At 42.4% G+C, this 27,300-nt stretch overlaps 1 protein-coding gene and 1 non-coding gene across 2 annotated transcripts in view; one reads left to right on the top strand and one right to left on the bottom strand.

Annotated features, from left to right (window-relative positions):
- Positions 1-19,511: 19,511 nt before the first annotated feature.
- FUT8 (fucosyltransferase 8) overlaps positions 19,512-27,300 on the top strand; it is a 356,276-nt gene continuing 348,487 nt past the window's right edge. The window contains exon 1 of the mRNA XM_032246077.1: positions 19,512-19,630. The gene's annotated coding sequence lies outside the window, so the exon portion shown is untranslated. The remainder of the gene's footprint in view (positions 19,631-27,300) is intronic.
- Positions 23,011-23,082, bottom strand: TRNAG-UCC. Its single transcript has one exon. It is a non-coding gene; the product is annotated as a tRNA-Gly (tRNA).

Here is a 27,300-nt window from a genome sequence, read left to right as displayed (position 1 = left end):
CTGCAACCAACTTCTTTACTATTATTTAAATAACTATTATTACTGAGTCCATATTCACACTTTTTCAGTTGCTCCCAAAATGTCATTTAGAACTGTTTTTTCCTATTAGGAACCAATCTTTTCACTGACTTTTGAAAAGACCAGGTCCTCTGTTTTACTTTTGGGATTTGTCTTGCTGTTTTCTTGTGGTGGTGTTTTTAGTGAAGTTTTGAAGAAGGATGAAACAATCTGGAGCTTGAGCCGGAATCCCTGGGTTGCCCCAAGGACACATGCTCTACTGCCCATTGAAAATGAGGGAAGAAACCAATAAACAAGGCAAAGTCATTTTCTTGTTTATTGCAGTAAAACATACATAACATAAAATTCACCATTTTAGCGATTTTTTTTTTTTTTTTTTTTTTTTTTTTTTTTTTTTTTTTGAGACGGAGTTTCACCCTTGTAACCCAGGCTGGAGTGCAATGGCGCGATCTCGGCTCACCACAACCTCCGCCTCCTGGGTTCAGGCAATTCTCCTGCCTCAGCCTTCTGGGTAGCTGGGATTACAGGCACGCGCCACCACGCCCAGCTAATTTTTTGTATTTTTAGTAGAGACGGAGTTTCACCATGTTGACCAGGATGGTCTCGATCTCTTTACCTCATGATCCACCCGCCTCGGCCTCCCAAAGTGCTGGGATTACAGGCTTGAGCCACCGCGCCCGGCCCATTTTAGCGATTTTTAATTGTACTATACAGTTCAGTGGCATTAAGTACATTTATGGTGTTGTGCAACCATCATCACCATCCATTTCCAGAACGTTTTCATCTTCCCCAGCTGAACCTCTGAGCCCATTCAGCGTGAACTCCCCATTCTCCCCTCCTCTCAGCCCTGGCAACGACTATTCTACTTTTTGTCGGACTGAGCACAATGGCTCATGCCTCTAATCCCAGCACTTTGGGAGGCCGAGGCGGGTGAATAACCTCAGATCGGCAGTTCGAGACCAGCATGATAAACGTGGAGAAACCCCGTGTTTACTGAAAATACAATAAATTAGCCAGAGATGCGCCTGTAATCCCAGCTACTCAGGAGGCTGAGGCAGGAGATCTCTTGAACCTGGGAGGCGAGGTTGCAGTGAGCCAAGATTGTGCCACTGCACTCCAGCCTGGGTAACAAGAGCGAAACTCTGTCTCAAAAAAAAAAAAAAAAAAAAAATAGGAAAAAAGTACTTTTTGTTTTTGTGAATTTCAGTACTCCAGGTATGTTACACACTACCTGTCCTTTTGTGATTGGCTTATTTTGCTTAGCATGATGACTTCAGAGTTTATCCATGTTATACCATGGTCAGCATTTCATTCCTTTTTAAGGCTGATTAATAATTAATTATATGCATGGAACACATTTTGTTTATCCATTCATCTGCTGACTGACACCTGGGTTGCTTCCACCTTTTGGCTAATGTGAATAATACAGCTATGAACATGGGTTTACAATTTTCTGACTGCATCCCTGCAAGGCATACTCATTTTTACCTTATGTTGTGGGACCAGCCCTCATGCAGCCTCTGTTAACTGGTAAATTTAGAAATCATGTTTTACATCTGCATGATTCTCTCCCTTTTACCAAAATCTATCATGAAACAACTCTGTCAGTCTTGCCATTATCTGGGTTTACAACCATCTATACCAACAATAGAAATGTGGGCATGACTCACAGCAGGTGTTTCTGCATTGCTTAATGTGGTAAGTTTACTGATTATACCATTATGGAGTAAGAAGACAAACATTGCAAGCTTTTAAAGCTAAACTCAAAGGCCAGAGTTGCCTTTCTAAATCAACCTAAAGAATGTTTAATCTGTTAGGCTCCCATACTTCAGAGGAGTAGCCTATTAAATGCACTTATTCCAAGATTTCAAATGTGCACATGTGATTTATATCTAGCCATCCACAAAGTATGAGAGGAAGCAGGGCAAAGTAGAATGAGCTCTGAACTGGATAATGTGGAGATGGGGATCCAGTAACTGGGCTCTGCTGATAACCATGTGATCTGGGGCAAAGCCTCAACTTTATCGTGCTTGGGTTTTCTTGTCTGTCGATTGGGAAGCTGGCTTATAGCCCTCAACTGCTATGATTGCCTGAGCTACATTTTATTTATTATTTTTTGCAGAAGTCTGTAATAGGCAGGTGTGGAAAGGGGGAAGCCCTGAAGTTGAGGTCATATCTTAGTGAACACAAATTAGTTGGGTGACCTCGGATAGATTCTGTAATTTTATGAGCCATATTTTCTCAAAAAATTGTTCTGCAAAATGGGCATGATAAATGCTGTAGAGCAGTAATGAAAATGGTAAGTCATAAGGTATGATGAAAGAGCTTTGGAAATTTCAAGGTGCTATATTGTCACATGAGAGTGATTACGTGGTGACTTTTTTTTTTTTTCTTGAGACGGAGTCTGGCTGTTTCACACAGGCTGGAATGCTTTGGTGTGATTTCGGCTCACTGCAACCTCTGCCTCCTGGGTTCAAGAAATTCTCCTGCCTCAGCAACTCTCCTGAGTAGCTGGGACTACAGGCATGCACCACCATGCTCAGCTAATTTTTGTATTTTTAGTAGAGACAGGGTTTCACCATGTTGGCCAGGATAGTCTCGATCCCTTGACTTCATGATCCCTCGCCTTGGCCTCCCAAAGTGCTGGGATTACAGGCATGAGCCACCGCACCAGGCTACATGGTAATTTTAAACTGTGAAGAGTTCTACAAATGTAAGGGACTAGTAGGGACCTTGTAAGGATACTTAGTAGGACTAAATTACTATTGTCCTAAGTAAGGGCACTAATCTTACTGACTCATACAAACTCAGTATTTTACATTAAAAATAGATTATGGCCAGGCGTGGTGGCTTGCACCTGTAATCCCAGCACTTTGGGAGGCTGAGTGGGGCTGATCACCTGAGATCAGGAGTTCGAGACCAGCCTGGCCAATATGGCAAAACCCCATCTTTACTAAAAATACAAAAATTAGGGCTGGGTGTGGTATCTCACACCCATAATCCCAGCACTTTGGGAGGCAAAGGTGTGCGGATCACCTGAGGTCAGGAGATTGAGACCATCCTGGCCAACATGGCAAAACCTCATCTCTACTAAAAATACAAAAATTAGCTGGGTGTGGTGGCGCATGCCTGTAATCCCATCTACTCAAGAGGCTGAGGCAGTAGAATTACTTGAACCAGGGAGTTGGAGGTTGCAGTGAGCCGAGATCGCGTCACTGCACTCCAGCCTGGCAACAGAGCGAGAGTCTGTCTCAATCAATCAATCAATTAAAAAAATTATAGATTATAACTCCCATTCTCCTCTCCCCAAAAATCAACTTTTATTGGCCCTGGGTATTTTCTGAAATTGCCGGGGATATTGTGGTAGGTCCTTCCCATCTCTATTTTATAAACTTTCATCAGCTGTTTGAAATGCTTTCTTTCACTCGAGAACTTGTTGCAGCATATCTTGTTTCAGCAACCCTCCAGTCTGCCAGTGGAGCTTTGGTTTTGCCAGTTGTGATGACTCTGAAGCTCTTTGTCAGTTCTTTTTATTCCTGGAACACTTGATCATGTTGAGTTACACATTGTTTTAACCCCTGAAGAGTAGATTCGCAGGCTTTGCTGTGTTTTAGTCTACGATTTAGCTGTGGTTGTTTCAACAAGTGTTCCCCGCCAGGGCTTCAAATAGTCCCTGTCAACAGTTGTTCCCTCTACTCTTTACAATAGCACAACCCTCTTTTCTAAGGAACATGCTGTGATTTCAGTTCAAAGAGGGACTATTTGAGGGAAAGAATACAGGAATTCATGAGCTCAGAATTAAGCTAATGACTCAATGGATCACAGATTGCTTTAGAAGCTGGGTGTGGTGACTGTAGTCCCAGCTACTCAGGTGGCTGAGGCAGAAAGATTACTTGAGCCCAGAAGTTCGAGGCTAGCATGGGCAATATAGCAAGACCCCCATCTCAAACAAACAAACAAACACCCCAAATTGCCTTAGGATCAAGGGTAATACGCAATGCTAAACAATTAGTATGCATAGGAGTCACCTGGAATTCAAAATAAAAGTACAGATTTCTGGACCTGACCGCAGATATCCTCTGATTAAGAAATTCTGTCCTCATAAATGAGACCAAAAGGAAAAGAAAAAGAACTTCTAGAGTGGATGATGAGGTTCAGGACACACTACCTTGGCAGAGCGAACATTTTAAACTGAAGCAATTTGAGACATGGCAGGTACAGAAAGGACTTTCTTTTCTTTTTGAGATGGAGTCTTGTTCTGTCACCCAGGCTAGAGTGCAGTGGTGTGATCTCGGCTTACTGCAACCCCTGCCTTTGGGTTCCAGTGATTCTCCTGCCTCAGCCTCCCGAGTAGCTGGGATTACAGGCACACACCATCATGCTTGGCTAATTTTTGTATTCTTAGTAGAGACAGGATTTCACCATGTTGGCCAGGCTGGTCTAGAACTCTTGACCTCAGGTGATCTGCCTGCCCCAGCCTCCCAAAGTGCTGGAATTACAGATGTGAGCCACCGCACCCAGCGTGAGTCTCCATTTCTTTATGAAGGCTGCCTTGCTTTGTTTACAACTTGTTGTTTAAAGCTTACACTTATTAAATAAATTTGTATGCTTTTCTCTTGTAAACCTGTCTTTTGTTACAGGGGCCCGAGCCAAAAACTCAGAAGGGTAGAGAAAAGCCGTTTTCTCTCCCCTACACTTGGATCATTTTACATGTGTTCCTGAGTGATTCTGATGCACGGGGCCCACATTTTTAGAAACTTGGTGGAGAGCACTGGTTCTCCTACTATTGTAAACAAGTTGACTGGACAGAACACAATTTACTTTGCTTCAGCCTCCACCTTCACAAATGGCTATAAAAGCAGTTACCACCTTTCCTACCTCACAGGTTCAAAATAAGAATACAATGAGATAACAGATCCAAAACCTTTTGTTTGTTTGTTTTTTTGTTTTGAGAGTCTTGCTTTGTTGCCCAGGCTGGAATGCAGTGGTGATATCTCGGCTTACTGCAACTTCCACCTCCTGGGTTCAAGCGATTCTCCAATCTCCTACTCCCAAGAAGGTAAGATTACAGGCGCCCGCCACCGCACCTGGCTAATTTTCTATATTTAGTAGAGATGAGGTTTCACCATGTTGGCCAGGCTGGTCTCAAACTCCTGACCTCAGATAATCTGCCCACCTCGGCCTCCCAAAGTGCGGGAATTACAGGTGTGAGCCACCGTGCCTGGCCTCATTTTGCAAAGTAAAGGGCTCATGCTAGTGCGGGGCACCCTTATCCTTCTCAGCATTCTTTTGCATCAATGGAGCAGACCCCAGCCAACAACCCTTCTTGCCCTGACCCCCATAGACACTTCCAGGTATTCACTTGAATGGATGAAAGCCTCGAGGACCTGCCTTTTGTCCACCTGGTCCAGATAGGCTGACATAGGTTTATGCCTTTCCAAAAAGAGTATGACAGAAACAACACATTTCTGTGTGAAATCTTACCAACCCAGAATCTGGGATGACTCTCCTAATAGGCCTAAGTCTTCCTTGAAATCTAGGCACATCTGCATCTTTAATGATCCCATTAACTTCATTTTCCATAGTGTCACATCATTCCTGGGCCACACTCTATTGCACATGTGTCTTCTCTGTGAGCCAGGGCTTATACCTGAGGGCTTGTAGTCAGCATCCACCCCTCATGCTTTGGCTGTGTTCCCAGGTACAGTGTGTACCTCTTGAAGTTTAGAGTGATCAACTTCACATTAATCTTTTCTCCCTCACTCTATTCTAATCCCCTTTTGGCAAGAACCTGTTCCAAGGTATTCTCCCCTTTTTGGCTGCGGTCAGCTTGAAACAAAATAATTGGAGTATCACTTCCAGTTAAAGCACACTGCTGTTTTAGATATATTGGGCAGCCTACTGCAGGGCCCTCAGCTGCTTTGCAACTTCATTAAATATTCTGCAATGTCTGATGAGTGTCTGAGTATTTGCAATTACCCTGTCCTCCTAAAGAGCAAAGAGGGGCATGATTTCCCTCCTAAGACCTAAAAACTCTTCTTCTTCTCTCTTTCTCATTCATTTGACAATGAATGAGACAATTATTGAGCATCTAGTATTGTCAGAGGCATGTGAACCAGAGCAACTCCATCTTGAATAGGGGCTGGGTAAAATGAGGCTGAGATCTACTGGGCTGCGTTCCCAGACAGTTAAGGCACTCTGAGTCGCAGGATGAGATCAGAGGTTAGCAGAAGATGCAGGTCATAAAGAGCTTGCTGATAAAACAGGTTGCAGTAAGGAAGCCAGCTAAAACCCACCAAAACCAAGATGGTGATGAGAGTGACCTCTGGTCATCCTCATTGCTACACTTCCACCAGCGCCATGACAGTTTACAAATGCCACAGCAGCATCAGGCAGTTACTCTATATGGTCTAAAAAGAAGAGGTTTGAATAATCCACCCCTTGTTTAGCATGTAGTCAATAAATAACCGTATAAATGGGCAACCAGCAGCCCTTGGAGATGCTCTGCTTATGAAATAGCCATTCTTTTATTCTTTTACTTTCTTTTTTTTTCTTTTGAGAGAGTCTCACTCTGTCGCCCATGCTGGAGTGCCGTGGTGTGATCTCAGCTCACTGCAGCCTCTGTCTCCTGGGTTCAAGCAACTCTCCCGCCTCAGCCTGTAGCTGGGACTATATGTGCGCGCAACGAAGCCCAGTTAATTTTCGTATTTTTTTTAAAAAAATAAACTTGCTTTCACTTTATGGACTCGCCCTGAATTCTTTCTTGTTCAAGATCCAAGAACCCTCTCCTGGGGTCTGGATCTGGACCCCTTTCCTGTTACGGTACTTGTCAAGCACTGGAGAGACAGTGCAAAACAGACAAAGTTTCTACCCTTATGGAGTTTATACTCTAATAGAGAAGATAGTAAGTGAATGAGAAAACTTAAGGTAACAGTAAATATTATGAAGCAAATGAGACACTACAATGTTGTGCAGAGTGAACAGGGCAGGGAAGTTGCTACTATTGACTAGGTAGTCAGGGAAATGCATCTCTGAGGAAGTGAAATTTGAGCTGAGACCTAAATGGACCAGCCTTGGAAAGACTGGACATTGGAAAACTATTACACTAGTTTTTTTCCCTGTTGGCGTCTGTGGAGTTTGTTTGCTTGTTTGTCGGCAGAGAAAAGAAATCCCCAGTCTTTGCTTTGACCACAATGACATTATCATATGTTACTGCTAGGATATGTATCCGACAGCCCACAGAATGAGTGTTCAGCCTATACCCTACCACAGCTCTATGCATTTCAAAGCATCATTTTGGTTAGTAGTGGCAAGATGATCCAACAGATTCCTCAGAATAGACTCCTAAAAGGCCTACCTCATCCAGTTAGATTAAGCAGCTTACTATAGTGTTGTATCTTAGAGCCTGAGGAAATGACTCCAGCCCCTCAAAATATCCTAGACTTTCCAGCTACGCTCTGGAGATTGAAATTCTTTTAAACCAGTTTTTCATCTTACAGTCAGTTAAAAGGTTTAAAATGTAGTACCCTCAGGAGAAGTGGCAAATTGGTCCTGTGTACATGCCATGGTTCTGAAGAGGCTACAGAGTCTTCTGTAAGAAGGGAGGGAGGGGAAGAGACACATGCTAGAGAGAACCGGAAAAGGAGATGTAGAGAAAAGCGGAAAATGGAAGAGAGAAAAGACGGTTCTCGTGCAACTAATTCCCTAAGGATTGCAACATCTCCAGATTTCTTCAGAGCTCTAAGAAGTCAGGTGTACTTGGAGCTGGTTAGAAGGGCTGGTGATGGATGTTTCTCTCTTCTGCCTCTGTCCTGAAGACTCTTTTCTACATTACAGAAAGTGGATTTCCCCATGGGACGAAGCAGTGTGTATCTTAGACTATTTTACCTTGGGGGAAGTTTAAAGGGAAGGCCTGAATCATTAATTTATGAGAAGGGTAAGAAAGTGGCATCTCATTAAACAAATGACTCTTCATCTTTAGAAAGAAAGCCTCAGTGGGATGAGCTCCCCATTAGGGAGGGACCACTGTTAGAGTCCATTCCACAGGGACACTGTGTGAAGTCTAACTAGGCAGGAGATGGGTAGGATTGAAAATCTAGAGGGATCCTCCCAGCACTGAGGAACCACCCTCATTTTGTAACGCTGGGCCCCATTTGGAAGAGTGGTAAGAATGGGAGAAAAGGATGGAAAGAAAAGTCCTAAAAAGCTCTGTGGAATGATTTAAAGACTATTCAGAATAATAAAGTAGCCCAAATAAATTCTGAAGCCCTCAGGAGGCTCAGTTTCCCTGAATCATAATCAAAGAAGATAATACAGAAACGAAGAAGAAATTAAACATGCACTCCAATCTTTAGAGATGCAAATCTCTAAAAGAACGTTACAGGGAATTAGTTTCAGAACACAGAGAACACTTCTTAAATTTTCTTTTCTTTCTTTGATCTGCATCTGACAAAGACTTTTACCCACCAAATCCCGCAAATTGTCCCCAATGCCCAGGCCATGTGTTTATTCCCTCCCTTCATTCCCCCAGCTCTTTCGTCCCACCCCTTCAATCCCATTTCTTTACCTCTCCCAACTCTTTCTTCATAAGAAAAGCTGGCGAACTGATTTGGAAAAGAAAGTATCTTTATAGCAGTGCTGTTTCATGGCGATATAATGTGAGCCACATAAATAGTTAAACATTTTCTAGTAACCACTTTAAAAACATAAAAGAAAATGGGAAAAATTACTTTTTTTCTTTTTGGAAACAGAGTTTCACTCTTGTTGCCCAGGCTGGAGTGCAATGGCACAATCTCAGCTCGCTGCAACCTCCAACTCCCTGGTTCAAGCAATTCTCTTGCCTCAGCCTCTCGAGTAGCTGGGATTACAGGCACCTGCCCCAATGCCTGGCTAATTTTTGTATTTTTAGTAGAGACAGAGTTTTGCCATGTTGTCCAGGCTGGTCTCAAACTCCCAACCTCAGGTGATCCACCCACCTTGGACTCCCAAAGTGCTGGAATTACAGGTGTGAGCCACCGTGCCTAGCCGTAAAATTACTTTTAATGATATATTATGTTTAACTCAGTATGTCCAAAATACTATTATTTCTACATGTACTCAATATACAAAACTATTGAGATATTTTACATTTTTAATACTATATCCGAAAGTCAGCATTTATTTTACATGTAGAGCACTCAAAATGAACTAACCACATTTTAAGTGCCTAATAGCTACATGCAGCAAGTGGCTACCCTGTTGGACAGTAAAGCCTTACAGATTAGGTGAATGGGCAGGAAAAGAGGAAAGACTGGGCCCCAAATATGGGGACATGGCCTGGTTCATGAAGAAACTGTCACAAGTTGGTGCAGTGGCAAACTGATAAGAATAAGGACAATGTACTTAGTTGTTCTTAGAGGCAAATATATTCAATTTAAAAATTTTGAGACTCTGTTTCTGCCAAAGTGTCAGGGATGTTTAAATCAGGGCAACTTCATCTTGTATAGGGGCTGGATAAAATAAGGATGAGACCTACTGAGCTACATTCCCAGGAGGTTAGAAATTCTAAGTTCCAGGATAAGATAGGTCGGTACATGATACAGGTCACGAAGACCCTGCTGATAAAAGGAGGGGTAAGGAAGCTGGCCAAAACCCACGAAAACCAAGATGGTGACAAAAGTGACCTCTGGTCGTCCTTACTGCTCATTATACGCTAATTATAATTCATTACATGCTAAAAGACTCTCCTACCAGAGCTATGACAGTTTATAAATGCCATGGCAATGCGGGAAGTTACCCTATATAGTCTAAAAGGGACGGGAATCCTTTCCCAGAAAACTCATGAATAATCTACCCCTTGTTTGTATATAATCAAGAAATAACTATAAGTATGCTCAGTTGAACAGCCCATGCCACTGTTCTGTCTATGGAGTACCCATTCTTCGTTCGTTTACTTTCTTCATAAACTTGCTTTCACTTTACAGACTCGACCAAATTCTTTCTTGCTTGAGGTCCAAGAACCCTCTGTTTGGGTCTGGATCAGGACCCCTTTTCAGTAACAAAGGTGAGGTACTCCTCACAGAAATAGTCATTTATGAAATTATAATAATGATAGATGCTAATATTATTCTTCATGTTATTGTGTGGCTAAATAAAAAAATGGTAACTATAGTGTTTCTCCCATTAAAAAAAAGTTTTATAGGACCATGAAATCCAAATGGCAGGAAGTCACTGCTTTATAGCACACATAGTCTTTTTTAAAACACATCGGCCCATTTAATCATCACAACGATTATGTAATGTGTATATGTATATGAAACAATATATATAACTAAATATGTGTAATTATCACTATGTATAGTTATATATATTTATAGATAAGTTATATATATAATTTGTCTATAGATAAATTATATATTATATATATAATTTGTCTTGAAACTGTGTAGGAAGAAAAAACTTTTTCCTCTGTTCTCCTAGGATCTCTAGCTGGAGCTCTGGGAATTAAACTGACAAAAAGCAGATTAACAAGAGAAAAACAAATTGTTTATTAACATGTGCAGAATGCAATAGAAACTCAGTGATGAGCAGTGATGAGTAATTCAAAGTGGGTGGCTAAAACTTGGGACTTTATAGCATCTGTTTTTTTTTCTTTTTCTTTTTGAGATGGAGTCTTACTCTGTCACCCAGGCTGGAGTGTATTGGTGCGATCTCGACTCACCGCAACCCCCGCCGCCCAGGTTCAAGCGATTGTCCTGCCTCAGCCTACTGAGTAGCTGGGACTACAGGCATGCGCCACCATGCCCAACTAATTTTTGTATTTTTAGTAGAGACAGGGTTTCACCATGTTGGCCAGGATGGTCTTGATCTCTTGACCTTGCGATCCACCCACCTCAGCCTTCCAAAGTCCTGGGATTACAGGTGTGAGCCACCACGCCCTGCCCCTTTATAGCACCTGAACAAAGAACAATACAGTGAGAAGTGACAAGGCAAAGGGAAAGCGGTTTAGGCTTTTCAGGGCAGCAAACTGTAGGAAGCTAAATATATGGATGAAACTCCTGGAAGATAAGAGTTGGTTTAGTAATGTTTGTCATGTAGATTTCTCTCAGTGCCATCTCTCTGGGCCAATAAGAGTTTCAGATGATTGAGAATCTAAATCTTCTTTTAGTCAAATGGGTGTGTGGGAGGGGTGGGCAGAGACCTTTTTTTCTGTTTGTCAGTTGTCTTCAGTTTAAAATAATCCTTGTGTCAAAGGGGTATATTAGGGGGCGGCACATTCTAGTCCCCTTTAAAACGATCACACGCTTTCAGAAAGTTTCAAGTACAGTGTACAGAACTTTTCCTCCTGAACTATTTGAGAGTTAATTGTTGGTCTGACGCCCTATCACCCTATAAATTTTAATGTGTATTTCCTACAAACAAGGATGTAACCTACAAAAATCATAATAAAGCCGTGAAAATTAGGAAATTAATGTTGATGCATTGCTATCATTCAATATTCAGATTTCATTTGAGTTTTAGTAGTTGTCTCAATAATGTCTTTATCCTCCTTCAGTCTAGGAGAGTTTGTCAGTCTCTTTGACTTACAGGATCTTGACACTTTTGAAAATTATAGACCAGTTATTTCATAATTAATAAGTATTATGAGGAAGTTACTTAGAAACTGCAAATACTCCACTTCTCATCAGACTTTTAACTTATTAGTTATCTATTTTGATGCTCAAATTGTTTCCAGCTTAGTCACTAGGAGTCCTTCAAGCTGACTTCCATGTCCATTGACATGTCACTATCATTCTTTAAGCACTTTCTTGTTTTCTGGCATAACATATTTTCCAGGCTTATTTTGTACTTTTGTATTTTGGAGTCAGCCATTTTTCCAAAGAGTCCTGGTGAACAACTAAGTTTAGAAGCCAAGATCTGGGTGCTAGGTGTGCTTGTTACTATTGAGGTATCACTGTCGCCCAGAGCTGCTCACTGAGCAGAGCTAAGGAATATATGTATATATATGTACAAAAACATACATTTACATCTCTAATTTTCTATTTATCTCTCCTGTATCCATGAGTTCATAGTGATACCTCCAATTCTAATTCAATATCACAGAGCACATCTTCATTTTCTCTCTTTCTGTATTTGTACCTCCCTTCTCTGACAGTGGAAACCTGACGCTCATTATCTGTAATTAATTTACATATTTGATCAATTGCCCATGTGTAACCAAGCGCCTGTTCCCACTGGCAGCTCCTCCCCAGCACAAATTCTCTTCTCTCCCCATTTGACCTCTGACGCCTTGTACTGGGGCATCCCCCATATGGAGATCCTCACCTACCTTGGCCTTCAACAGCTCAGACCAGGACTCCTCTGTGTATCTTCCAATGCTTCTAGCAACTTCTTAAGAAAACTGAGGAAACTGATTTCTGATTTTTGTAACTGAGATAGTTGAAAATATGATTTTCTCAAACTGAGAAAATAATGATTTCTTTTTTTTTCCCCCATTTATTTATTTTATTGCATTTTAAGTTTGGGGGTACATGTGAAGAACATGCAAAATTGTTGCATGGGTACACACGTGGCAGTGTGATTTGCTGCCTTCCTCTCCATCACCTACATCTGGCATCTCTTCCCTTGCTATCTCTCCCCAGCTCCCCACCCCCCACCGTCCCTCTCCTATTTCCCCCCATCTGACCCCAGTGTGTAGTGCTCCCCTCCCTGTGTCCATGTGTTCTCATTGTTCAACACCCGCCTATGAGTGAGAACATGCGGTGTTTGATCTTCTGCTCTTCTGTCAGTTTGCTGAGAATGATGGTTTCCAGGCTCATCCATGTCCCTACAAATGACTCAAACTCATCGTTTTTGATGGCTGCATAATATTCCATGGTGTATATGTGCCACATTTTCCCTATCCAGTCTATCGTCGATGGGCATTTGGGTTGGTTCCAGGTCTTTGCTATTGTAAACAGTGCTGCAATGAACATTCGTGTGCATGTGTCCTTATAGTAGAACGATTTGTAATCCTTTGGATATATACCCAGTAATGGGATTGCTGGGTCAAATGAAATTTCTATTTCTAGGTCTTTGAGGAATCGCCACACTGTCTTCCACAATGGTTGAACTAATTTACACTCCCACCAACAGTGTAAAAGTGTTCCTATTTCTCCACATCCTCTCCAGCATCTGTTGTCTCCAGATTTTTTAATGATCGCCATTCTAACTGGCATGAGATGGTATCTCAATGTGGTTTTGATTTGCATTTCTCTGATGACCAGTGATGATGAGCATTTTTTCATATGTTTGTTGGCCTCATGTATATCTTCTTTTGTAAAGTGTCTGTTCATATCCTTTGCCCACTTTTGAATGGGCTTGTTAGTTTTTTCTTGTAAATCTGTTTTAGTTCTTTGTAAATTCTGGATATCAGCCCTTTGTCAGATGGGTAAACTGCAAAAATTTTTTCCCATTCTGTTGGTTGCCGATTCACTCTAATGATTGTTTCTTTTGCTGTGCACAAGCTGTGGAGTTTGATTAGGTCCCATTTGTCTATTTTGGCTTTTGTTGTCGATGCTTTTGGTGTTTTGGTCATGAAGTCCTTGCCTACACCTACGTCTTGAATGGTTTTGCCTAGGTTTTCTTCTAGGGTTTTTATGGTGTTAGGTCTTATGTTTAAGTCTTTAATCCATCTGGAGTTAATTTTAGTGTAAGGTGTCAGGAAGGGGTCCAGTTTCTGCTTTCTGCACATGGCTAGCCAGCTTTCCCAACACCATTTATTGAACAGGGAATGCTTTCCCCATTGCTTGTTTTTGTCTGGTTTGTCAAAGATCAGATGGTTGTAGATATGTTGTGTTGCCTCCGAGACCTCTGTTCTGTTCCATTCAACAGCCCTTTATGCTAAAAACCCTCAATAAGCTAGGTATCGATGGAACGTATCTCAAAATAATAAAAGCTATTTATTACAAACCAACAGCCAATATCATACTGAATGGGCAAAAACTGGAAGCATTCCCCTTGAAATGTGGTACCAGACAAGGATGCCCTCTCTCACCACTCCTATTCAATATAGTATTAGAAGTTCTAGCCAGAGCAATCAGGCAAGAAAAAGAAATAAAGGGCATTCAAATAGGAAAGGAGGAAGTCAAACTGTCTCTATTTGCAGACGACATGATTATATATCTAGAAGACCCCATCGTCTCAGCCCAAACCTCCTGAAACTGATAAGCAAGTTCAGCAAAGTCTCAGGATACAAAATCTGTGTGCAAAAATCACATGCATTCCTATACACCAATAACAGACTTAAAGAGAGCCAAATCAAGAACAAACTTCCATTCACAATTGCCACAAAGAGAATAAAATACCTAGGAATACAACTAACAAGGAACGTAAAGGACCTCTTCAAGGAGAACTACAAGCCACTGCTCAACGAATTAAGAGAGGACACAAACAGATGGAGAAACTTTCCATGTTCATGGTTAGGAAGAATCAATATCGTGAAAATGGCCATACTGCCCAAAGTAATTTACAGATTCAAAGCTATCCTCATCAAGCTACCAATGACCTTCTTCGCAGAAGTGGAAAAAACCACCTTAAACTTCATATGGAACCAAAAGAGAGCCCGCATAGCCAAGTCAATTCTAAGCAAAAAGAACAAAGCAGGGGGCATCACACTACCGGACTTCAAACTATACTGCAAGGCTACAGTAATCAAAACAACATGGTACTGGCACCAAAACAGAGATATAGACCAATGGAAAATAATGATTTCTAATAATTTCTTTCTTTCTTTTCTTTTTTTTTTTTTTCTGAGACGGAGTCTTGCTCTGTCACCCATGCTGGAGTACAATGGCTTGGCTCACTGCAACCTACGCCTCCCAGTTTCAAGCGATCCTCCTGCCTCAGCCTCCTGAGTAGCTGGGATTACAGGCGCACACAACCACACCTGGCTGATTTTTGTATTTTCAGTAGAGATGGGGTTTCACCATATTGGTCAGGCTGGTCTTGAACTCCTGATCTCATGATCTGCCCGCCTTGGACTCCCAAAGTGCTGAGATTACAGGAGTGAGCGACTGTGCCCAGCCAATTTCTATGTTTTCAAACTATCTTAGTTTCATAACTAGCTTCTTTCCTCCTTCTCTCCCTTCCTTCTTTTTTTTTTTTTTTTTTTTTTTGAAACAGCCTTTCTCTGTCACCCAGGCTGGAGTGCAGTGATGCTATCTTGGCTCACTGCAACCTCCGCCTCCTGGGATTTTCCTGCCTCAACCTCCCGAGTAGCTGGGATTACAGGTGCCTGCCACTATGCCTGGCTAATTTTTTCTATTTTTAGTAGAGATGGGGTTTTGCCATGTTGTCCAGGCTGATTTTGAACTCCTGAGCTCAGGCAATCCCTCTCCCTCAGCCTCCCAGAGTGCTGGGATTACAGGTGTGAGCCACTGTGCCCGGCCTCCTTTCTTTTATAGAATGCTATTCTTGTCTCATGGAGCAATTTTTCTCCTGTCTCTCTGATAATAATTTTAGTTTATTTAGTCTCTTCTGCTTCCTTCATTGTTCATTTCTTCTGAGTTCCTTTGTACTGTTAGTTGGTTTTGGTCTCTGTCTTTCTGGCTGGAGGCTTTCCTCACATACCTGGTGTGTTCCTAACTTTCTGTTCCTATATGAGAATGAGGCACTAAGGAGCCAATTAGAATCGAATTTCGGGTAGGGAGTAGAGATGCCAGATAAAACATAGGATGGCCAGTTAAATTTGAATTTCAGATAAATAATTTTAAAATATAAGTATGTCCCAAATATTACTATGAACATATTAATAATAATAAATTATTCATTGTTTATCTGAAATTCTGAATTTTTTTTTCTTTTTTGAGACAGAGCCTTGCTTTGTCACCCAGGCTGGAGGGCAGTGGCGCAATTGGGCTCACTGCAACCTTCGCCTCCCAGGTTCAAGCAATTCTCCTGCCTCAGCTTCCCTAGTAGCTGGGATTACAGGTGCCCCACCACCATGTTCAGCTAAGTTTTTTGTATTTTTAGTAGAGACGGGGTTTCACTGTGTTAGCCAGGATGGTCTCGATCTCCTGACCTCATAATCTGCCTGCCTTGGCCTCCCAAAGTGCTGGGATTACAGGCTTGAGCCATCGAGCCCGTCTGAAATCTGAATTGATCTGGCCATTGTACATGGGATCTTAGTCAACCTTTGATTTCCTTCGGGGTGACTGTGATGTGGACAGGAAACAGGAGGGTGGGATCCCTGGGGAGGGCTCCACCTTCAAGCCTGGACCTGCAGCCCTAAATGACAACAGGCATTCCTTTTTCTGCACCCAAATGTTGACTTTTGGCCTGCCATGCCCCCGTTTTGTGGCCATATAAACCCAACTCCAGGCTCCACAAGCAGGATAGTGGCAGAGTGACAGAGCAGCAGAGGGGCACAGCAGAGAAGAAAGGAGAGGAGACGTCTGGATGTTGACAGGAGTTCGGCTGGGGCAGTCAGAGAGGAGATAGGATGCAAAAAGACCGAACTCCCAGGAAACAGCAGGGCTAAAAGAGCATTGTAACACCACTAGGCGCTGCCGTGGGGCCAGAGCCCAAAAGTGCTCGTCCTGGCCTGCACCTGCTCACCTGCGTGCTTCCCCTCCCGTAAGAGGTTCGAGCATTTTGCAGCCAAATAAATGAGCCACACCCTTGTTGCATGTCCCACAAGGGGTCAAGGAACTTTCCCATTTCAATATACAGTTGATCCCAATTTTTCATAGGCTTATTAGTTTTTCCAGAGTAAAATTTCTCCATTTGCTCCTGGGGGTTATAAGCCTGGCTGCTAATGGGCCAAAAGCCAGTTGTAGGAGGGGAGCAGTGTAGAGATGGTCTTCAGTGCCACCATCCATCCGCCTTTCTTCCAGCTGTGCCAGAGAGGATTCCCCCTCTCCCAGGCAGAATCCTAGAGGTACAGGGCAGGGACAGCTGCCTGGGAAGGAGGGTTAAGAGGAGGAGAACTGGAAGGGGTCTAAATTGGTTTTATACAAACTTTTAACCAATCCTCCTGGTGTCAGGCCTGCCCAGCGCTCCCTTTGGAGGAACCAGTTGCCCCCAAAGCCTGAATCTTTCTGCGATTCTCAGACTCATAGAACTGTTTTTCCTGTAGGTTTAGGTTTCAGCTTTCTCTTAATATTGTTTATTTCTCTCATTTGCTGTGTCTTTGTCTAATGCTCTGTTTGTCTTTGTGGGTTTATGTAATTAAAAAATTTCTTTGCTGAATTTGCTTTGTGAGAATAGAGATAAATGTGAGTGTACAATCTGCCGTGTTTCACTGGACTAACAATTTTTCCATTTATTTTATTGGTTTATATACTTGGAAGATAAATTGTCTATAATGTATTACATACTCAAATGTCCTGGGAAAAAGGGGTTTGGATAAACATGGATTTTTCTCTGCTTTTCTTCTCTCTTTCCTCTATACCTCCACCCCTACACCATGAAAGCCCAAAGGTGACCCTGACTGATATGAGTTCTTTGGCTTTCCATACTTGGTATTTTGGCACTATTGGTTTCCCAGATAGCTGGACTATAAATCCTCTAGTGTGCCTGTAAATCTTCAATCTTTACCAATGGTGAGTTTTAAACCTAACTATTTCTTGCAGGTCTGTGGCTTAGAGCAATGAATTTAGATAAGGTCAGGGTTTACTGCTGTTTGTTGCCTTACAATAAGAGCTGTTTGTTCATTGTAATTGGTTTACAAAAGCTCTTGACTCACTAATAAATAAACACAGGGGTGGGTGGTCATTTCTTAAGGGTAAGGTGAGAAATCCTAAGGGTATATGAGGTCTAAGTACCCTGTCTTTGTCTAGTTCCTTGAATATACCCTCTGAGATGAGCCCAGGAAATTTCAGAGATAGTCTGATTACTTCCAAAAAATTATTTTCTGCCAACTCATATCATTGTAATTAAACTAGTTGCCACACATGGCATATATTGTAGGCAATAAAATTCAGGCTGATCACCATAGTTAAGACATGGACATAAACAGCAAGAATGGGGTGGGAGAACCAGGTGGGGTGGCTCATACCTGTAATCCTAGCACTTTGGAAGGCTGAGGAGGGAGGATTGTTTGAGCCCAGGAGTTTGAAATCAGCCTGGGTAACACAGCAAGACCTCATCTTTACAAAAAAAAAAAAGTTTAAAAATTAGCTGGTTGTGAGGGTGCATGCCTGTGGTTCCAGCTACTTGGTAGGCTAAGGTGGGAGGATCGCTTGAGCCCAAAATGTCGAGGCTACAGTGATCCATGTTCATGCCACTGCACCCCAGCCTGGGTGACAGAGTGTTAAACACAGTGAGTTCCAATTTTCTCTTCAAAGAATCAGCATGTCAGTATGTTCAGCTCTCTTGTTCTTTGTTCTCCATTTTAAAGTTTAACTTTCTTGTTCTCTTTGCCTGCTTGCCCCTAGTTTCAGTAAACAACCTTTTTGTCAGTTCTAATAAGTAGTTCACATTTGTTCCCCTGGTTACCTGCACCTATTTCTCTCGCCGAAACTGCACATTCCCCTCCTAATCCACATATTTAGAGTCCTGACTCATCCTGGTAACCTGCTCTGTCCTGACTCATGCTGGTAACCTGCTCCATACTGAGTCACCCCAGTCACCTGCTCTGACCTCAGTCACCTTTAGTTACCTGTTCCATAACCGTCTTTTCTGCCTAAGCTGCTCACCCTGCCACTCTGGCTGACACCCCTGCTCTCTTTAAAACAGCCAATAGGAATTAGCTTAGACTGTGCAGTCCAACCCTAGCCAATAGGGTAATAACATAGCAGTAGGGGCGACCTGCATCAGGGATGAGAACTCTTTCCCCTCTCTTGTTCAGGTGTGCTCTTGCCATTGCTCCATCTGTGAGATGCACCCTTCTATAGAAGTAAAAATTGCCTTGCTGAAAAAATTTATGTTCACGTGCTATTTCTTTTGTGGCACTGAAAATTTGCTCCTAACAAAATTGCAAGACTCTGTTTAAAATATAAAAATTAGGGTGGGAACACTAACAGCTCTCACTTGACTTGGCCCCATTTTACAGATGAAATAGGCTCAGAGAGCCTTATATCAAGTAAGTGGCATCACCAGTATTCAGACTAATGTTTTTCAGACATTGCCTCTTAGAGAGGGATATTTTGAATTCAGAAGCTAAAAGGTTTGTATTCTGTGGCTAAGTACAGTGGCTCACACCTGTAATCACAGCACTTTGGGAGGCCAAGGTGGGCAGATCACTTGAGGCCAGGAGTTCAAGACCAGCCTGGCCAATATGGAGAAACCCTGTCTCTACAAAAAATATAAAAACTAGCTGGGCATGGTGGCACACACCTGTAATCTGGCTCAGGAAGCTGAGGCAGGACAATCGCTTGAACTGGGAAAGCCTGGCTGGTCTCGAACTCCTGACCTCAAGTGATCTGCCCACCTGCCTTCCAAAGTGTTGGGATTACAGACATGAGCCACCACTCCCTGCTCACAGTTACTAAAAGCACTGATTTTTTTTTTTTTCCTTCACAGCAGACAGGTTCATCTTCAAGAAAACTAAGACATCTCTTCCCCTGACAAAAAACTCCTCCATGTTTGATGGGATGGGACTCAGACCTGGGCTCTTTTGTCACCTCTAGGTAGGGAGGTATTTGAGAGCAAGGTGAGTTCCTATGAAGAGTTTTATGTGAGGGAGAAAAAGATGGATATGTCAGTTACTCTCAGGTAGCCCGGAAGAGCCTGGCAATGTTAGATTTTTATGTTCATTTTCATTGTTTTGATGTCTTAACCTAGTAATAAATTGTTAGTTAATCACTTTTATGCAATAATAAAAGGTGCATAAAATGTTATTGCTGTTTCCTGCCCAGGCCCCCCTCCCCAGCATGGAGTGTTATTGAGATACATTTCATTCAGATAAGTTGGCAGTTTTATCAGAGCACGGAGGACACCCTGACAATTATCCTATATCCTGCAGCAGACAATATGAAAAGCCTCTAGGTCCAAACTCCCCCTGGCTCCCTAGAGTATATTTTGCAAAAGGTGCAGCTTTGGTGAAACTGGAGAGTTTGGTCACCTAGTTATCTGATTGTGGAAAAAGTCCATATTCTGCTCCAGGACTTAGAGACTAAGTTCAGTAAATGGGGAGATAAGTGATTAACAAATGTGATATTCTTACCTGGTGGTAGAAATAAAAAAATTCTTTTAAAAATCCAAATGTGATAAAATGGGCATTCAGTGCTAAATCAAAGCTGCATGGGTTTTAAAGTCAGGTTTCTGTAATAATATTCTGAAATTCTTTCCAATTATAGTGAGATGAGAGTGTTCATGGAAAGCCACCATCCATAGACATTGCAAAAATAGTCATTTCCAGTTTCTGCTATGTGACCCCAGTATGGCCTTACTGATTTGTTTGCTTTCTAATTCCTTGGTTTAAGTGGAAAGGAGGACCCTTTTTACAGTGTTACTGTGCAGAGTAATTATCAACCTCGATTTTGTAAAAAGCAAGAATCTTTCCGAGGATGTTGCAAACTCTCCAGAGGCTTGAATCTATCCCAGTATGCCCCTCCCACTGAGCGCATGACATCAGGAGAACCAGTTGTGAAATTAAACAATGATAGGGTGATGCAACTTCAAAGAGGTTGAACATTTTTGATATAATAAGGTTATAAAACTATAGAGTATAAGAATAAGTGACTTGAATTTATGATGAGTTATGTGACAATCTCAGCACTTCACTTGGTGGCTGTTTCCAAAGAAGGTGGGGAGGGAGAAAGAAAAGACAGAGATGAGGGGTGGAGGGAGAGCTGCCTCAGTTGTGACAGTTCTACCAGACCATAAATTAAGCTAATTATTAGTATCGCCGGGCGCGGTGGCTCAAGCCTGTAATCCCAGCACTTTGGGAGGCCGAGGCGGGTGGATCACGAGGTCAAGAGATCGAGACCATCCTGGTCAACACGGTGAAACCCCGTCTCTACTAAAAATACAAAAAATTAGCTGGGCTGGTGGTGCGTGCCTGTAATCCCAGCTACTCAGGAGGCTGGGGCAGGAGAATTACCTGAACCCAGGAGGCGGAGGTTGCGGTGAGCCGAGATCGCTCCATTGCACTCCAGCCTGGGTAACAAGAGCAAAACTCCGTCCCCCACCCAAAAAAAAAAAAAAAATTATTAGTATCAGTTGTTATTTATTTAACTCAGTAGTGCTGCACTGTAATTCTACCACTTGGCAAAGCATGTTGTAATGGAGCTAGCTATATGAAAGATTCTATATAAAATTAAATTTACTATTCTTGTTATTATGGTTTAGGAGTCACCCTGCCAAGTGCGTATGATGATGAAGGTGAGCTGCTAAGAAAGAGGTTGAGAGACAGCTGATGCTTGTCTCAAGCCAATCTTTAACCCTAGGCACCAGGAGCAGAGGTCCAGTGGGTAAAGGTTAGGTAGGATGGAATCTATAATAAAGCCAAATGTGTGACTTCTATTGCTGATCTTGTCATTATTTTGGATTTTTGGAGTGGACATGAAATGAAAATGTTTGCTTTGTATCTGCCTGGTCAGGATGTAAGTAAGACGGAAGAACAAGACTCTAGGAGAGAAACAGAGGCTCCCCTAAAAAAACACATTATGTACATGTCAGATGATGTCACCTATAAAGTCTTCCAGCCATAATAATTTCACCTGAAAGCTATTTATTTTGGAAACAGAAAGCTGTGTCTCTTTCACAGGAGAGTTTCACACATGAATACTCCCTCAGTTTGCCAATGTTGGAATACTTTCAGGGCTATAGGTGAAAGAAGTCTACTAGAACATTAGCAAAACATCTGTTTGTCTGCATAGTGATCCTTACAGCATCAAAATTTTTCTTTGATTATTCCATGTAAAAAAATATAGTAATTATTCTAAAAAAATTTCACAAGAAGATTTTTAAACAAATAAAAATAATATACGGAAACACAAGAAAGCAACATCATGTAAGCAAGGTTCAAACATTTAATAAATATCTAGTGAGTGGCCAGGTATGGTGGCTCATGCCTGTAATTCTAGCCCTTTGGGGGACTGAGGTGGGCAGATCACTTGAGGTCAGGAGTTTGAGACCAGCCTGGCCAATGTGATGAAACCCCATCTCTACTAAAAATACAAAAACATTAGCCGGCATGGTGGTGCATGCTGTGGTTCCAGCTACTTGGGAGGCTGAGGCAGGAGAATCACTTGAACCCTGAAGGTGGAGGTTGCAATGAGCCGAGATGGTGCCACTGCACTCCAGCCTGGGCAACAGAGGTAAAGACTGTCTCAAAAAAAAAGAAAAAAGAAAAAAAAAAAAAAAAGAAATAGTGAAGATTCCAGGGAGTCATTGAAGGTCTCTGTGACATGGGCCAGGTGGAATTTTGGAGGTGCTTATGCAAGCCAGACCCCGGTTTGGATTCTAGTACTCTTTCAGAAAGGGGAGTTCAGCTCACAAAACCCAGGCACCTGGTCTGGGTAGCGGTGCCTGGAAGTTTCACAGATGCACTTAGAATCCCTGAGATGACAGGGTCTGTGTATCTGCCTCTGCTTCCCCACTGACGTTGCCTATATGCCCTCGGCCACCAGACCCCGGCCTCAAAAAGACAAAAAATCTATTGAGTACTAATTACCTTATGTGCTTGGAGCTGAAATTGTAGTGGGTGAGTGATGCAAACCAGGATCCAGTCTCCATAGCACTTAAAAGCTGTATACTGTTCTGGGTTCCAGAAAAGGGGGCCTGATTATTTTGAGTCTGGTTTTTGTAAGTAAGTGTCTTAGTCTGTTTTGCTATAACAAAATACTATGGACTGAGTAATATATAAACAATTGAAATTTAGTTCTCATAGTTGTAGAGGCTGGGAAGTCCAAGATCAAGGTCTGGCATTTGATACGTGATGAGGGCCATCTTGCTGGGCATCCTCACATGGCAGGAGGGGCGAACACTGGGTCCTCACATGGAAGAAAGCAAAAGGGCAAAAAGGGCCTGAGCTAGTTCCCTAGTCCTTTTATTTTTATTATTATTTTTTAATAAAAAACTTTTTGGTGTATTGGCCAGGAATTGAACCCGGGTCAACTGCTTGGAAGGCAGCTATGCGCACCACTATACCACCAACACCCCTAGTCCTTTCATAAGACACTAATCCATTCAGGAGGGCTCTGCCTTCATGACTGAATCACTTCCCTAAAGGCCCCACCTCTTAATACCAGTACAATAGGGATTAAGTTTTAACAGGAATTTTGGAGGAGACACATTGTATTAGTCCCTTTTCAGACTGATAAAGACATACCCGAGACTGGGAAGAAAAAGAGGTTTAATTGGACTTACAGTTCCACATGGCTGGGGAGGCCTCAGAATCATGGCAGGAGGTAAGAGGCACTTTTTACATTGCAGTGGCAAGGGAAAAATGAGGAAGGAGCAAAAGCAGAAACCTATCAGATCTCATGAGACATTCACTATCATGAGAATAGCATGGGAAAGATCAGCCCGCATCATTCAATTACCTCCCCCTGGGTCCCTCCCACAACATGTGGGAATTCTGGGAGATACAATTGAAGTTGCGATTTGGGTGGGGACACAGCCAAACCATATCACACATTAAAACCGCAGTAGAAGGCTAGACAAAAATAATAAATGAATAGGGATAGAATAATGTAGTCTGTTAGAGCCATGGCTCAGCAGCCTGTGGCAAGGGGTCCAACAGCAGCTTTGGAAACAATTTCTAGTGGTTCAGTATTCAAGCTGTGGAGAGCCAAGTAGGGATGCCACTCTGATTTTATCCCAACCTCTCCCAGCATTCTGCAACCTCACCTCCAACTTTACTTCCACTTAAAGGGTCATCCCTCTTGGGTCCCCCAAGGCTCATTCAGGCAGGCTGGTTGTGTTTCTTGTGTTTTCTTGCAGCTATTCCCAATCCCAATTTGGTTCACTTGAATGTCAATGAAGGAAACCCTTGGTAGCTACTTCTGAATGTTTTGATCCTAATTTTGGAAAGTGTTTTCCAGGAAAAAGGACAGCCAATGTCACAAGTTTCCCATTTAGAGGTTTCCATTTACTGTCTTGAAAATTAGAAGCCTTCTAGCTTGCTGGTCTGCTTGCCTGTACCACATGGCATAGACAACAATGGGAGGGTCTGGCAATGCAGGATGGCTCAACCTCAGCTGCCATCCACTGAGCCTCCACAATTGCCCAGCCATTGTAGAAAGAGGTGGCACAGTCCTAGCCCTTGATAGATTTGGAATCTAAAGTTACATTTTTTACCTTTAAAAGAAGAACTTAAAAATATGCAGGTTAAATCCACTTTCTAAATATTTATTGATTGCCATTAACTTGGACCATTAAACACTATCTTTTTGAAGCCCCATCTCCCTTTGCTCTCACTAATGGAGTGTTCTCAATAATGGGCTTTTTTTCTTTTTTAAATGGTCTTCCACAGCTCTTTCCTTTAAATTAAACTAAAGGAATATTTTCATAACTGAAATCTTTTTCTATTCAGCTAGAAATGAGCATTTAACTTAAAACAAATTGCAGGCCAAGCTTTAAAGGGCCATTAATTGGTAATGGTACCAGAGGAGCAAGGTGACTAGATGGGTGAAATTGGACAAAGTGGGCCTAATTTTTGCTTTTTATACCATCTGACAACATTTGTCCTTGAAAAGCACATTTAATTACTGAATGAGGTAATGTGGCAGAATTTCAATATGGTGTCTGGCACACGGAAAGCACCAGTAACTATTCCTAGCTTCTTGCCCCTTTGCCTTCTACCTTCTTTGCTCTCATAATGAAAATAATGGCTTGAGCTCACTCAACTTTCCTCAACTTAAAGCTTATCTTTTTGGTATTCCTTTCCCAGGATAACTACTCCCACTGATAATTTTGATGCCACCCACTCCAGGCTGCTCCTGGGCCGTGTTCTTCCAATAACCTTTACTGTGTATCTTTACTCTCTCTTATCTCCTTACCCACAGTCAACTCTTATGCTCTAGCTTAAAATCCAGTAACACTTTCTCTCCATCTTTTTAATTTGGAAGTTACTGGCTGTTTTCTCCTACCTATTGTACCAAACTTCTTGAAAAGAGTAGTCTACACTCTCTCTGTCCAGGTCCTCATCTAAAATCTACTCCTTACCTATTGCAAGCTGGCTTCTGCAACTACTAAAACCATGTTCCCAGAGATCAGTAATGACCTTCTATTTACCAAATCTAGAGCCCTCTTCCTATTCTTCTTTCACCTCTCTGTGGCATATAATGTGCTGGTTCACTTCTTTGATGAAATTCTCCTTGCTGCCTTTATGTGCTGTTTTTTTAGCATTTGTGTTCTTTATCACATCTCTGTCAGTACCTTAAATGTTTGTGTTCTCAAATGCCTACCCTTAGCTGTTTCTGTTTTGCTCTGGATTAGTGCTTCTCGATCTGGATGCATCTAAGAATTATCTAGGGAGCTCTTTGAAAACCCAGATTAAATCCTATTAAATCTGAGCAAATACATACTAATTTTTTTTTTTTTTTTTTTAGATGGAGTCTTGCTCTGTCACTCACGCTGGAGTGCAGTGGCGTGATCTCGGCTTACTGCAACCTTTGCCTCCTGAATTCAAGTGATTCTCGTGCCTTAGCCTCTGAGTAGCTGGGACTATAGGCATGTGCCACCAGGCCTGGCTAATTTTTAAAAACATTTTTAATAGAGATGACGTTTCCCCATGTTGGCCGAGCTGGTCTCAAACTCCTGACCTCAGGTGATCTGCCTGCCTGGACCTCCCAAAGTGCTGGGATTACAGACATGATTCACTACACCTGGCCAATTACATCTGATTTCTAGCTTCACCAATTTCTAGCTTCAACAGTTAAACAGAAATCCTGTTTAATTGATCTGAGTGTTACATCTCTTTTTTTGTAACACTCCTCAAGTGATTCTCAAGTGCAGCTAGGAATGAAAACCACAGCTCTAGAATAGCTGCTTTTATCCTTAGTTCTTGCCTCATTCCTGGTACATAGATTCCATTGTCTAGCTCTTTGCTGAGCATCTCAGTCTAAATGGTCTGTAGTACCACTTTCTATGTGGTCTAGATCAAATTCATTATGCCCCAATTCTAAAAACTTCTTCTGTGTTATAGGGCCACCATTTTCTCATGCTGCCAAGCTGGAGACCTGGAACTCATCTTTAAAAATCCCTTCTGCTTTGCCCCTTCTCTTTTTTTTTCTTTTTTTGAGACGGAGTTTCGCTCTTGTTACCCAGGCTGGAGTGCAATGGCGCGATCTCGGCTCACCGCAACCTCCGCCTCCTGGGTTCAGGCAATTCTCCTGCCTCAGCCTCCTGAGTAGCTGGGATTACAGGCACGTGCCACCATGCCCAGCTAATTTTTTGTATTTTTAGTAGAGACGGGGTTTCACCATGTTGACCAGGATGGTCTCGATCTCTTGACCTCGTGATCCACCTGCCTCGGCCTCCCAAAGTGCTGGGATTACAGGCTTGAGCCACCGCGCCCGGCCCCCCTTCTCTTACTTAGTTGCCATATCCTGTAGATTTTATTGCAGACTTGTTTGAAATCCATTCTCCCTACCACCAACCAATGCCCCATTTTAGCACCTTATTGCAATCACTTCTTACCTGGCCTCCCTGCCTTCAGGCCCTTTCCTCTTCTCTCCATCCTACACATGCTAGTAGAGAGAGCTTTCTGGAACACAGTGCTGTTGATACCTACTCAATAACCACCATTGGACTTCTTTTACCCAAGAATAAAATACAAATTCCATAGTAAGGCCCTCATTATCTGGCCCCAGTTCTCTAAAACCATTCCTAGATTCCCATCTCCATGATGTTACCTAAACTGCAGTTGTGTTTCCCCAATCATGAGTTCCTTCTTGCCTTTGCTTACACTATTATCTTTGATTAGGACTGGTTTCAACTCAGATGGTTCAAATGAAGGGATTATTTACAGAGATATAGTCAGGGTGAAGGGAAACCGCCAGAGTGGCTGAGGTAAACAAAGACTAGCAAAGTGGAAACCTCTTATCTTCCCTGGGCCCAAAGGTCTCATGGGATGAAACAATGTCATCACAGCTCATTGCAAGTTGGAGCCATGTCAAAGAGCCATCAGTAGTAAATGCAGGCAGAGAGGGTGGCAGCCACTACCAGAATCACAGTGTGGAAGCAGAATGGGCACAGTGAAGAAACATCCTAACTTCTCTGTCTTCCTGCCCTCTAAACTCCAGCTAGTGTATTTGTCTAAACTCAACCAGAGGCCAATGAACCACCAAGGATAGTCAGATAAGGCAGGTTACTAGTTAGGAAGCAGGGCAGTGAGAGGCAGGGAATAGATGGTGGTGCAAAGGAGGAGAA

This window comes from Sapajus apella, unplaced genomic scaffold, assembly GCF_009761245.1.
Source record: "Sapajus apella isolate SASKATOON/1434 unplaced genomic scaffold, GSC_monkey_1.0 scaffold59, whole genome shotgun sequence".
In the NCBI taxonomy this organism is placed as follows: Eukaryota; Metazoa; Chordata; class Mammalia; order Primates; family Cebidae; genus Sapajus; species Sapajus apella.
The sequence above is the reverse complement of the archived record's forward strand: the minus strand, read 5'-3'. Positions and strand labels throughout refer to the sequence as shown.